We start from the raw sequence: 12,643 nt of genomic DNA on the forward strand, positions 1-12,643 counted from the left end.
GAACTCCTTTCTTCTGACTTGTCCCATTGTTCACAGGATTCCTTTCAGAAGTGTACATGAATTGGTTATTTGCAACCATTTCAATTAGCTCTTGAGCTTCTGTAGGCGTCTTCTTCAGATGAAGAGATCCTCCAGCAGAGCTATCCAAAGACATCTTGGATAGTTCAGAGAGACCATCATAGAAAATACCTATGATGCTCCATTCAGAAAGCATGTCTGAAGGACATTTTCTGATTAATTGTTTGTATCTTTCCCAAGCTTCATAGAGGGATTCTCCATCCTTCTGTCTGAAGGTTTGGACTTCCACTCTAAGCTTACTCAATTTTTGAGGTGGAAAGAACTTTGCCAAGAAGGCATTGACTAGCTTTTCCCAAGAGTCCAGGCTTTCTTTAGGTTGAGAGTCCAACCATGTCCTAGCTCTGTCTCTTACAGCAAAAGGGAATAGCATCAGTCTGTAGACCTCAGGGTCAACCCCATTAGTCTTGACTGTGTCACAGATTTGCAAGAACTCAGCTAAAAACTGATGAGGATCTTCCAATGGAAGTCCATGGAACTTGCAATTCTGTTGCATTAGAGAAACTAATTGAGGCTTAAGCTCAAAGTTGTTTGCTCCAATGGCAGGGATAGAGATGCTTCTCCCATAGAAGTCGGGAGTAGGTGCAGTAAAGTCACCCAGCACCTTCCTTGCATTGTTGGCATTGTTGTTGTTTTCGGCTGCCATGGGTTCTTCTTCTTTGAAGATTTCTGTTAGGTCCTCTGCAGAGAATTGTGCCTTAGCTTCTCTTAGCTTTCGCTTCAAGGTCCTTTCAGGTTCAGGGTCAGCTTCAACAAGAATGCCTTTGTCTTTGTTCCTGCTCATATGAAAGAAAAGAAAACAAGAAAATATGGAATCCTCTATGTCACAGTATAGAGATTCCTTGAGGTGTCAGAGGAAAAGAAAAATAGAAGGCAGAAGTAGAAAATTCGAACTTATCAAAGAAGATGGAGTTCGAATTTTGCATTAAGGAATAGAGTTAGTTCATAAATAGAAGGATGTGAGAAGAAGGGAAGTAATTTTCGAAAATTAAGTAAAAGATTTTGAAAACATTTTGAAAAACACTAATTGATTTTCGAAAACAAAAGTGGGAAAGAAGTAAAGTGATTTTTTTTTTAAAAAGATTTTGAAATTAGAAATTAAAAAGATTTGATTGAAAACTATTTTGAAAAAGATGTGGTTGAGAAGATATGATTGGTTTTTAAAAAGATGTGATTGAGAAGATATGATTTGAAAAACATTTTTTAAAAAGATTTGATTTTAAAAATTAATGACTTGCCTAACAAGAAAAGATATGATTCAAACATTAAACCTTTCTCAACAGAAAAGGCAACATACTTAAAATGTTCAATCAAATCATTAATTGTTAGTAAGTATCTTTGAAAAAGGAAAGAAATTGATTTTGAAAACATTTGATTGAAAAGATTTGATTTGAAAAAGATTTGATTTTGAAAAACTTTGAAAACTTGAAAAAAAAATGATTTTGAAAACAAAATCTTCCCCTTTGTGCCATCCTGGCGTTAAACGCCCAGAATGGTGTACATTCTGGCATTTAACGCCCAAACTACTACCCTTTTGGGCGTTAAACGCCCAGCCAGGCACCCTGGCTGGCGTTTAAACGCCAGTCTGTCTTCTTCACTGGGCATTTTTGAATGCCCAACTTTTTCTGTGTGATTCCTCTGCAGTATATTCTGAATCTTCAATTCTCTGTATTATTGACTTGAAAAGACACAAATTAAAAATATTTTTGGATTTTTAATAATAAGGAATAATCAAAATGCACTTAAAATCAAATACAATGCATGCAAGACACCAAACTTAGAAGTTTGTATACCATTGACACTAACAAATTGAGAATGCATATAACAAAACACTCAAGCCAATAGAATTCAAAGATCAAAAAAAAGAAATCATCAAGAACAACTTGAAGATTAATGAAGACACATGCATAAATTCGAAAAATGCAAGAAGAACAGAAACATGCAATTGACACCAAACTTAAAATGAGACACTAGACTTAAACAAGAAATATTTTTTGGTTTTTATGATTTTGTAATTTTTTTGGATTTTTCGAAAATTAAGTGGAAGAAGAGAATAAAGGTATCAAAATTCTTAATGAGAATTCCAGGAATCATGCAATGTTAGTCTAAAGCTTTAGTCTAAAGGAATTAGACATAGCTAGCTAAGCTTCAGCAGGACATTGCATTCAAGAGCTAAATTGATGATGATCAATCAGCCTTGGTGATGATAAGAACATCACCTTGAAACACTAGAATTCATTCTTAAGAACTCTGAAGAAAAATAATACCTAATCTAAGCAACAAGATGAACCGTCAGTTGTCCATACACAAACAATCCCCGGCAACGGCGCCAAAAACTTGGTGTTGTTGCCGGATCAAAACATGGCACTGTTATTGTAGGGAACAAATACGAAACTGTAGTTAGGACATTTAATTCCCCGGCAACGGCGCCAAAAACTTGGTGCACGAAATTGTGATCACTACAACTTCGCACAACTAACCAGCAAGTGCACTGGGTCGTCCAAGTAATACCTTACGTGAGTAAGGGTCGATCCCACGGAGATTGTTGGTATGAAGCAAGCTATGGTCACCTTGTAAATCTCAGTCAGGCAGACTCAAATGGGTATAGTGATAAACGAATAAAGCATAAAGATAAAGATAGAGATACTTATGTATATCATTGGTGAGAGCTTCAGATAAGTGTATGAAGATGCCTTCCCTTCCGTCTCTCTGCTTTCCTACTGTCTTCATCCAATCCTTCTTACTCCTTTCCATGGCAAGCTCATGTAGGGTTTCACCGTTGTCAGTGGCTACCTCCCATCCTCTCAGTGAAAATGTTCCTATGCTCTGTCACAGCATGGCTAATCAGCTGTTGGTTCTCGGTCAGGCCGGAATAAAATCCATCGATTCTTTTGCGTCTGTCACTAACGCCCCGCCTGCTAGGAGTTTGAAGCACGTCACAGTCATTCAATCATTAAATCCTACTCAGAATACCACAGACAAGGTTAGATCTTCCGGATTCTCTTGAATGCCGCCATCAGTTCTCGCCTATACCACGAAGATTCCGGTTAAAGAATCCAAGAGATATTCACTAGAGCCTCGTATGCTTGTAGAACAAGAGTGGTTGTCAGTCACTTTGTTCATAAGTGAGAATGATGATGAGTGTCACGGATCATCACATTCATCAAGTTGAAGAACAAGTGATATCTTGGACAAAGAACAAGCGGAATTGAATAGAAGAACAATAGTAATTGCATTAATACTCGAGGTACAGCAGAGCTCCACACCTTAATCTATGGTGTGTAGAAACTCCACCGTTGAAAATACATAAGAACAAGAGTGATCATTGGTTTCGGCCCCAGAGAGGGAACCAGAAGAACCAAAATCTGATCTAAGAACTAGATGTCCAAAGATGATCTAGAGATCTAAAGTGATCAAAAGATGTCTAAATACAATAGTAAAAGGTCCTATATATAGAAAACTAGTAGCCTAGGGTGTACAGAGATGAGTAAATGTCATAAAAATCCACTTCCGGGCCCACTTGGTGTGTGCTTGGGCTGAGCAATGAAGCATTTTCGTGTAGAGACTCTTCTTGGAGTTAAACGCCAGCTTTTATGCCAGTTTGGGCGTTTAACTCCCATTTAGGTGCCAGTTCCGGCGTTTAACGCTGGGATTTCTGAGGGTGACTTTGAACGCCGGTTTGGGCCATCAAATCTTGGGCAAAGTATGGACTATCATATATTGCTGGAAAGCCCAGGATGTCTACTTTCCAACGCCGCTGAAAGCGCGACAATTGGGCTTCTGTAGCTCCAGAAAATCCACTTCGAGTGCAGGGAGGTCAGAATCCAACAGCATCTGCAGTCCTTTTCAGTCTCTAAATCAGATTTTTGCTCAGGTCCCTCAATTTCAGCCAGAAAATACCTGAAATCACAGAAAAACACACAAACTCATAGTAAAGTCCAGAAAAGTGAATTTTAACTAAAAACTAACTAGATCATACTAAAAACATACTAAAAATAATGCCAAAAAGCGTATAAATTATCCGCTCATCATAGTGCAACATCATTGATGAGACCGTAGTTGCAGTTCACCAAGAAGAAGTAGAAGAGATGCACATGGAGCAAGGTCCAAGTGTGGGGAAACCCTCTGAACACAATGAGGATACTATGCCAGCATCACTAGCTCCAGAAGATCCAGTGCCCAGTCAGGAGCAGAGATTGGAGTTAAAGCCCCTTCCACCCCACCTCAAGTATGCTTACCTTGAGGATAATCAGAAGCTCCCAGTTATCATTACAGAGGAACTCACATCCCAACAGGAGGAGCAGTTGCTTAGTGTGCTGAGAAGACACAAGAAAGCAATTGGGTGAAGCTTGGCAGATATAGTAGGCATCAGCCCTCAAGTTTGTGAGCACAGAATATTTTTGAAAGAGGGAACAAGGCCTGTCTGTCAACCTCAAAGAAGACTGAATCCCACTATTTTGGAGGTTATCAAGAAGGAAGTGACCAGACTACTGGAGGCAGACATAATCTACCCCATTTCAGATAGTGAATGGGTCAGCCCAGTACAAGTGGTGTCCAAAAAGTCTGGAGTCACTACAATAAAAAATGAGCAAGGAGAGCTCATAGCAACTAGAGTGCAGAATTCCTAGAGGGTGTGCATTGACTACAGGTGTCTCAACCAGGCTACTCGTAAGGATCACTACCCCCTGCAATTCATTGATCAAATGTTGGATCGTCTGTCAGGTAAATCGCATTACTATTTTTTAGATGGTTACACATGCTATTTTCAGATTCATATAGCTCCTAAAGATCAGGAAAAGACTACTTTTACATGTCCCTTTGGAACATATGCTTACAAGAGGATGCCTTTTGGCTTATGCAATGCACCAGCTACTTTTCAAAGGTGCATGATGAGTCTTTTCTCTGATCTTATTGAAAGCTGAATGGAAGTTTTCATGGATGATTTTAGCGTATACGGTGATTCCTTTAGCCTTTGCTTGGATAGTTTATCTAGAGTATTAGACAGGTGTGTTAGTTCAAACCTTGTTTTGAATTTTGAAAAGTGTCATTTTATGGTCAAACAAGGTATTGTTCTAGGACATGTTGTCTCTAATACTGTATTTATGTAGATCCAGCAAAGGTAGATGTCATTTCTAGTTTACCTTACCCCTCCTCCGTGAGGGAAGTCCGTTCATTCCTTGGCCATGCAGGTTTTTATCGGAGATTTATCAAGGACTTCAGCAAGGTAGCTTTACCTTTATCTAGACTGCTACAGAAGGATGTTGAATTTGAGCTAAGTGAGGACTGTATGGAAGCGTTTGATAAGCTCAAGATCGCCCTGACTCAAGCTCCAATTGTGAGAGGGCCAGACTGGATCCACCCCTTTGAAATTATGTGTGATGCCTCCAACCATGCTGTAGGAGCGGCGCTGGCCCAGCGCGCAGGTAAGGATCCTTTTGTGATTGCATATGCTTCAAGGACCTTAGACGCTGCTCAGTCCAATTACACTACTACTGAAAAAGAGCTTCTGCCTATTATTTTTGCTCTCGATAAATTCCGAGCCTACTTACTTGGTACTAAGGTGGTAGTGTACTCGGACCATGCAGCTCTAAAATATTTATTAGCTAAAAAAGAGTACAAACCAAGGCTGATACGTTGGATACTGCTACTGCAAGAATTTGATTTAGAAAATAAGGATAGGAGTGGTTCTCAGAATTTAGTGGCGGACCACTTGAGTCGCCTTGAGCACATCAAGCATGACTCCACTCCTATCAATGATGCTTTTCCATTTGATAGCTTGCATGCAGTATCTGAAGTAGTTCCTTAGTATGCACCTGTAGCTAATTATCTAGTTAGTCATACCTTCCCTCCCAATTTTACTAAGCATCAGAAGGACAAGCTGAAAAGTGAGTCCAAATATTATATATTGGATGATCCTTATTTATGGAGGTATGGTGCTGACCTGATAATTAGAAGGTGTCTGCTCCAATCAGAATTTCAGTCTATTTTAGAGGCCTGCCACTCCTCTGAGAGTGGTGGACATTTTGGCCCTCAAAGAACTGCTAGAAAAATTTTAGATTGTGGATTCTGGTGGCCCACTCTTTTTAAAGATGCTATTGTCTTCTGTAAATCTTGTTCCCCATGCCAGAGGTATGGTAATATCTCCAAGAGGGATGAGATGCCCCAATAAATTATGTTATTCTGTGAGATTTTTTATGTTTGGGGCATTGACTTCATGGGTCTATTTCCAAACTCTAGCAGTTTCGTCTATATATTATTAGCTGTAGATTATGTTTCTAAATGGGTGGAAGCAATTCCTACCTGTACTGATGATGCTAACACTGTTGTCTCTTTTGTTAGAAACGATATTATCTTATCGCTTTGGATCACCACGAGCAATCGTGAGTGATCAAGGCACCCATTTTTGTAACAGGAGATTAACTACTCTACTAAAGAAGCATGGCGTTATTCATAAGGTAGCAACTGCTTATCACCCGCAGACTAATGGACAAGCATAGGTGTCTAACAGAGAGATAAAACGTATCCTGGAGAAGATAGTCAAGCCTCATAGGAAGGACTGGAGCACCAGGCTACAAGATGCGCTTTGGGCATATCAGACAACATACAAGACACCAATCGAGATGAGCCCCTTCCGCTTAGTTTATGAAAAGGCCTGTCACCTTCTAGTAGAGGTGGAGCACAAGACATTCTGGGCAGTAAGAGAAATTAACATGGGATTTGAGAAGGCCGGAGTTGAAAGGAAGATGCAACTACAAGAATTAGAAAACCTTTGCCTAGAAGCATATGATAACTCCAGGCTATACAAAGAGAAGATGAAGGCTGTACATGACAAGCACATTAAAAGGAGAGAGTTCATACCAGGGGAATTAGTTCTCTTTTACAACTCCAGACTGAGGCTCATGCTAGGCAAGCTGAGATCAAGATGGGAAGGTCCCTATAGAATAGAGAAGGCAGAGCCATACGGAGTCTTTCACCTAAGTCATCCTTCAAGCTCTAAATTCATCAAGGTCAATGGACATTGCTTAAAGCCATATCATGGTGAGAAGATGAAGAAAAACAAGGAGCTGGAGATCTTCCTCTTGGAGGATCCACCTACAGCAGAAGACTGAGCTGGTGGACCGTCCAACTTAAGGACGTTAAAGAAAAGTGCTAGGTGGGAGACAACCCACCATGGTATGATCTTTCATTTTCATTCTTAGCTTTATTTTATTTTATTTTCTTAGTAGCCATTCATAATTTTTGGATAATTAGCTTCATACAGCACTAAAAAAATGCATACACGACGCGCAAGCGTCAATGACGCGTAAGCGTCATTTGTGTGTGCATGACAAATAAGAAGGTAACCGAGAGTTGGGAAGGAGTGATGTTGGAAGTGTGCTTTCCGCACAGACAAGCCCACATGTACGCGTACCTCACGCCTGCGTGTCGCTTGCGCTTTCAACAACGCACGCATAAGCATCCCTGACGCGTACGCGTGCCCTTGGATATCGGCGTAAATGGGTGTTCTCCCCGAAAGTTGTGCTGGCTTGGGGCTGGAATTGTGCTAGAAGCACAATCTTCATCACCCGTACGTGTCCCCGACGCGTGCGCATCATTTTTACCTTGTCCCCATCCACGTGTGCGTGTGCTTGACGTGCATGGTCGTTTGCCTTTTCTAGCCCTCGTGCGCACCAACCCGAAAGTTGTGCGTGTGCGGGGCTGCCATCGTGCGAAACACACAAATTAAAAGCACGCAGACGCGTCCTAGACGCTTACGCGTCACTTGAATTTTATGCGACCCACACGTACGCGTCGCATGTGCCGCACAGTTGAAACAGCACGCCGCCCAGATTTCCTATCTTCCCCCCCCAATCCTAATTTCTCTTCCTTCTTTCTTCTTCTTTCCTCTTCTTCTTCTTCTTCTATCTTTTCTGTCTTTTTCTTCTCCCTCTCCTCTTCTTTCTTTCTCACTCACGTTCTCCATCCCCTCTCTCTTCTACTTTTCTTCTCAAGGTTCTTTCTTCCTATCTTATTTCTTTTCTTCTTACTATTTATCTCTTCATTTTGTATTCTTTTAATTGGTGTTAGAAATTTAAATGGGTGATTATTTTCTTCTATATTTTTGCTTGTGAATGTATTAAGGAGTAATTTGACAATTAATATTTATTTTTGGATTGCATGCATGTTTGCATTTCATACTTTTCCAAACATATTTTACATGTACACCAAGTGTTTGTGAAAAGCCCATATGGCATTATGAATTCTTAATTATTCTATTCTTTTACACTACTGCCTGTTTTTCACAAAACCCTTGCATTCTTTTATTAATTAAATATAATTGTCAATACAAAAGTGGTTGTTAGTTTGTTACATTTGATAATCAAATTAAGCAATCAATGCTTGATCTATGCTACTCATGCCTTTGCCAGCATGCTAATAAACATCTAGCATCTACTTGTCTTAATTTTTCTTGCTATATTTCCATTGATGTCCTAATTACATGGAATCGTGACAATGTGTTTACGACATTCTTCTTTACCTTGTCATGGACTATCACTTGTACCTCCCTCCTCCTTGTTCTAACCCTTTGGTTATTACTTGTTTATTTCCTCCTCCCGGTTCTAGCTACTTGATTTCATGTTCTTTTCTTTTCTCCCTTTTCAGGATGGCCACCAGAAAGGGTAAAGAGAAAGCCTCTAACAAGCCACTGGCGAAAAAAGGAACGAAAAGAGCACCAGCAGAGGAACCACCTTCAACATCAGTCAAGCCATCAACAAAGCGAGTCAAGAGGATTATCAAGGTCGATGAAATTGAGAAAGCCTTTCCAGCAAGAGACACTGTGCGCTTCACTAACCGCTACTGTGAGCAGATGTTCCCCATCTTGGCTGAGCGAAATTACCACAATGAGCACCTACTCATCTTCCCTACCAACATTGTTGATCTTGTAGATCCCGCATTGAGCGGAGACAATGGGGTTTCTTACGGAGGCAGCCAAGGCAGGTCAACCTTTCATGGGTAGTTGAATTCTACTCTAATTTTCACATGCCAAACCTACAGTCTGTCTATGTCTGTCAGAAGCAAGTCCCTATATCTGAAGGGGCCATTCAGCAAATTTTAGATCTTCCCCCTGCTCCAGAATGATTGGACTCCTACCAGGAAGCCTATGTCAAGCGCCAGACATACCAATTTGACTAGGACAACGTCCTCAGAGTTATAGCACAACCTGGTAGCAGATGGATCTTTAGATACCATCGATCCCAACCTAAGGGCATATTGGCTTCAGCACTTACCTTGGAGGCTCGCGTATGGGCACAAATTATGTCCCACTACGTCTTTCCGAGCACTCACGAGTCCTCCTTCACTACAAATATGGCTATTCTCATCTGGTGTATCCTTACAGACCAGCTCCTCAACTTACCAAGACACCTCCGGTAAGTCATGGAACACGTACAAATTGCGGGCAACCTACCTTTTCCCGCCTTGGTTTCAGATCTAGTCTCAGTAGGCGGAGTCTCCTACAGAGCTAGGGACACCAAGGCCATGATTCTGTGGGAGGATCAGAAAGTCCCCAACGGGAAGTACATCAGACCTCAGCAGCCACTATCAGCCGGACTGTAGACCAGGCTGAAGATATCCCTTCTCCCTCTACATCACAAGCACCTTCCACAAATCAGCTGCTCCTTCAAATACTTCAGAGGTCAGACCGGCAGGACCGGCAAGCAAAGCGAATGGAGCACCGTAACAAGCACCGATTTACATACCTCAAGGAGCTGATTATTGGCAACCACCCACCTGAAGAAGAACCAGACACTTCGGACTATATTTTACCTACCAGTACTGGGAGCCATGACGACCTCGACTGTGGAGATGCTGTTACCAGCCCCCTTATGTTCCTGATTGATGGCACCAAGGACGGTGCCAAGCTTTAAGTGTGGGGGGTTGGTCAGTACCTGACTTCCAGAGGTAATTGCTTTTTCTTAACACCAATAGGTTATTTTTCTTTAGCTAGGATAGGATAGATTGCATAGTAATAAGTGTTTGCATGTATGTTCTATTTGGTTGAAAAACAAGTTTCTTTTTAAGACTCCATTTTTGAAAATTTTCACTAATTCGAATCTAAATTCTATGTTAAACTTGTTTAAAGCTTGTATTTGGAACATGAATTATAGCTAAGAACATACAACCCGTGAATTTCGAGCTTAATTATATGGTTACATTATTTAACCATGATATTTATTTTTTTGTGTGTGTTCTTTTCTATAATTGCAATCTTTACTTTGTTCCACTCTATATGTCTATTGTTTAGTGTATTTATATGTATGCATATGATTGAGGCCATCATTTGTTATTAGCTCACTTATCCCAATTAGCCTACCATTTCAATTTCCTTTGCTTGCCACTTTGAGCCTTTTAATCCCCATTTGTTCTTTATATGACCACATCACTAGCCTTAAGCGGAAAAACAATTAATTACCCCAATTGAATCTTTGGTTAGCTTAAGATAGTATGTTAACTAAGTGTGGGGAAATTGTGGAAACATGGGTTGATAGGAATGTGTTATGTTTCTACTCTATTTAAATATTGGAAATTTTGGTGCCTACTCATGTGAAAAAGGAAAAACCATATGCATTGAAATGTTATGTTTGTTTTCAGGTTTAAAAAAAGAGAGAAAAACCAAAAATATTCAAATAATTAAGTAGAAAAGTGAATAAGAGGACAAAATTACCCCAATGTCAAATTTAAAGAAAGATCAATGCATATGTGAGAAAATTAAAGAAAAGTTGATGCATGAGTACTTAATGCAAAAGTTGGAATTTTTGGTAGCTAGGCATGATTTTAAAATTTCATAGAGTGTGTGTATGTTAGGTGATAGCTTAGGTTACTCAAGGATTCAATTTATAGCTCACTTGGCCATACATATATCATCACCCTTACCTTAGCCCCATTACAACCTTGAAAAGACCTCATGATGTTTGCATTGGTACATTAAATATTTGTTGATTAGTTAGATGAAGAATAAAGTTTTAGAAAGCATGACTAGAGAAGAGTAGAGTGATCAACCCTAGACACTTGAGAGACTAGAGTGCATATAGACTACCAGTGAGGGTTCAATGCTTGATTCTATGTTACCTGCTTTCATGAGCTATCTTCTTGCACGTTTAATTGCTTCTTATTGTATGATTTGGGTTAGTAGAATTTGATTTATGTTTGTCTTGAAGAACTTGTTTACTTTTGACCAAGTAGATCGAAACATCTTAGCATATAGTTGCGTTCATATACATAGGTTGCATTGCATGAGTCTTACTTTCCCTATTCATTCTTTTTGTCTCCTTGAACTTAGCATGAGGACATGCTAATGTTTAAGTGTGGGGAGTTTGATAAACCACTATTTTATGGTTTATCTTGTGCTGATTTGAGTGGTTTTTATTAACTTTTTACTCACTTATTCATATGATTTGCATAATTTTACAATTCCTTCCCAATTTTATTCTATGGTTGAAAACTTGCTTCCTAGACATCTAAATTATATATTTTTAATTTCTCTTATACCATTTGATGCCGAGATCTGTGCGTTAAGTGTTTTCAGGCTTTATAGGGCAGGAATGGCTTAGAGGGTGGAGAGGAAGCTTGCAAAAATGGAAGGAACACAAGAAACTAAGGAGCTGACCGGCAAGGAACGATGCGTGCACGTACCTGACGCGTACGTGTGATACACGAAGACGACCAGCGACGCGTACGCGTGACATGCGCGACCTGCAGAAATCGCAGAAAATGCTGGGGGTGACTTTGGGCCGAGTTTGGACCCAGTTTTCGGCCCAGAAACACAGACTAGAGCCAAGGAACAACAAAGAATCAAGACACGTTCTCATTACGCATAGTTTTAGTTTTTTGTTTTTTTTTCGGAGAGAGAATTCTACTACTTCCTCTATGTTTTCTTCACATTCATAGTTTTTAGAATTTTATTGCTTTTGCTTTGGATACTGAGAAGAATCATTACCTTCGTTGAAGCTTCATTCTAGTTTGTTTTCCTATTCCTTTACTCTTTTACTGCCCATTAACCCTGTTTGGATAAGTATGTTTATGATTTTGGGATTTATTAATGCAAGGAACCATTTTTACTTTTAATTAATTTTTAGTTATTGTTTATCATGTCTTCCTTTTATTCCCTTCTTAATTCTGTGAAAGTTATATTCTTGTTAATGGGGTAGTTTCCTAACTTGATTGGGAGTTGATTAAGAGGAGAACCTTGAGTTGGAATACTCAAGTGTTAATCTTAATTGGAAGTTGTTGACTAACTCTCTAGTCTCTGACTCTAATCCTTTCTTAGGAAAGGATTAGGACATGAGCGATAGGGTTAGTTGGTTAGTTACTTGACTTTCCCTTATTATATAAGGGATAACCAAGTAGAACCTTTTATTATTACACTTGGAAAAATTCAACAAGGATAGAACTTCCAATTAATCTCCTCCCGGTCAAGGCTTTTATTTGAATTATATAAATTCTCTCGGTAATTTCCGTTGCTTAAATCCACTATTATTTATTTTTTTGTTTCTCAAACTCAAAAATTTATTGGAAAACCTCTGACTAA

The 12,643-nt window shown here is 39.6% G+C and overlaps 1 non-coding gene across 1 annotated transcript; it reads left to right on the plus strand.

Moving 5' to 3' along the window:
- Positions 1 to 208: 208 nt before the first annotated feature.
- On the plus strand, positions 209 to 316 carry LOC130971183 (small nucleolar RNA R71). The gene has a single exon (XR_009082417.1). It is a non-coding gene; the product is annotated as a small nucleolar RNA R71 (small nucleolar RNA).
- Positions 317 to 12,643: the final 12,327 nt, after the last annotated feature.

This window comes from Arachis stenosperma, chromosome 3 (genome assembly GCF_014773155.1).
Source record: "Arachis stenosperma cultivar V10309 chromosome 3, arast.V10309.gnm1.PFL2, whole genome shotgun sequence".
In the NCBI taxonomy this organism is placed as follows: Eukaryota; Viridiplantae; Streptophyta; class Magnoliopsida; order Fabales; family Fabaceae; genus Arachis; species Arachis stenosperma.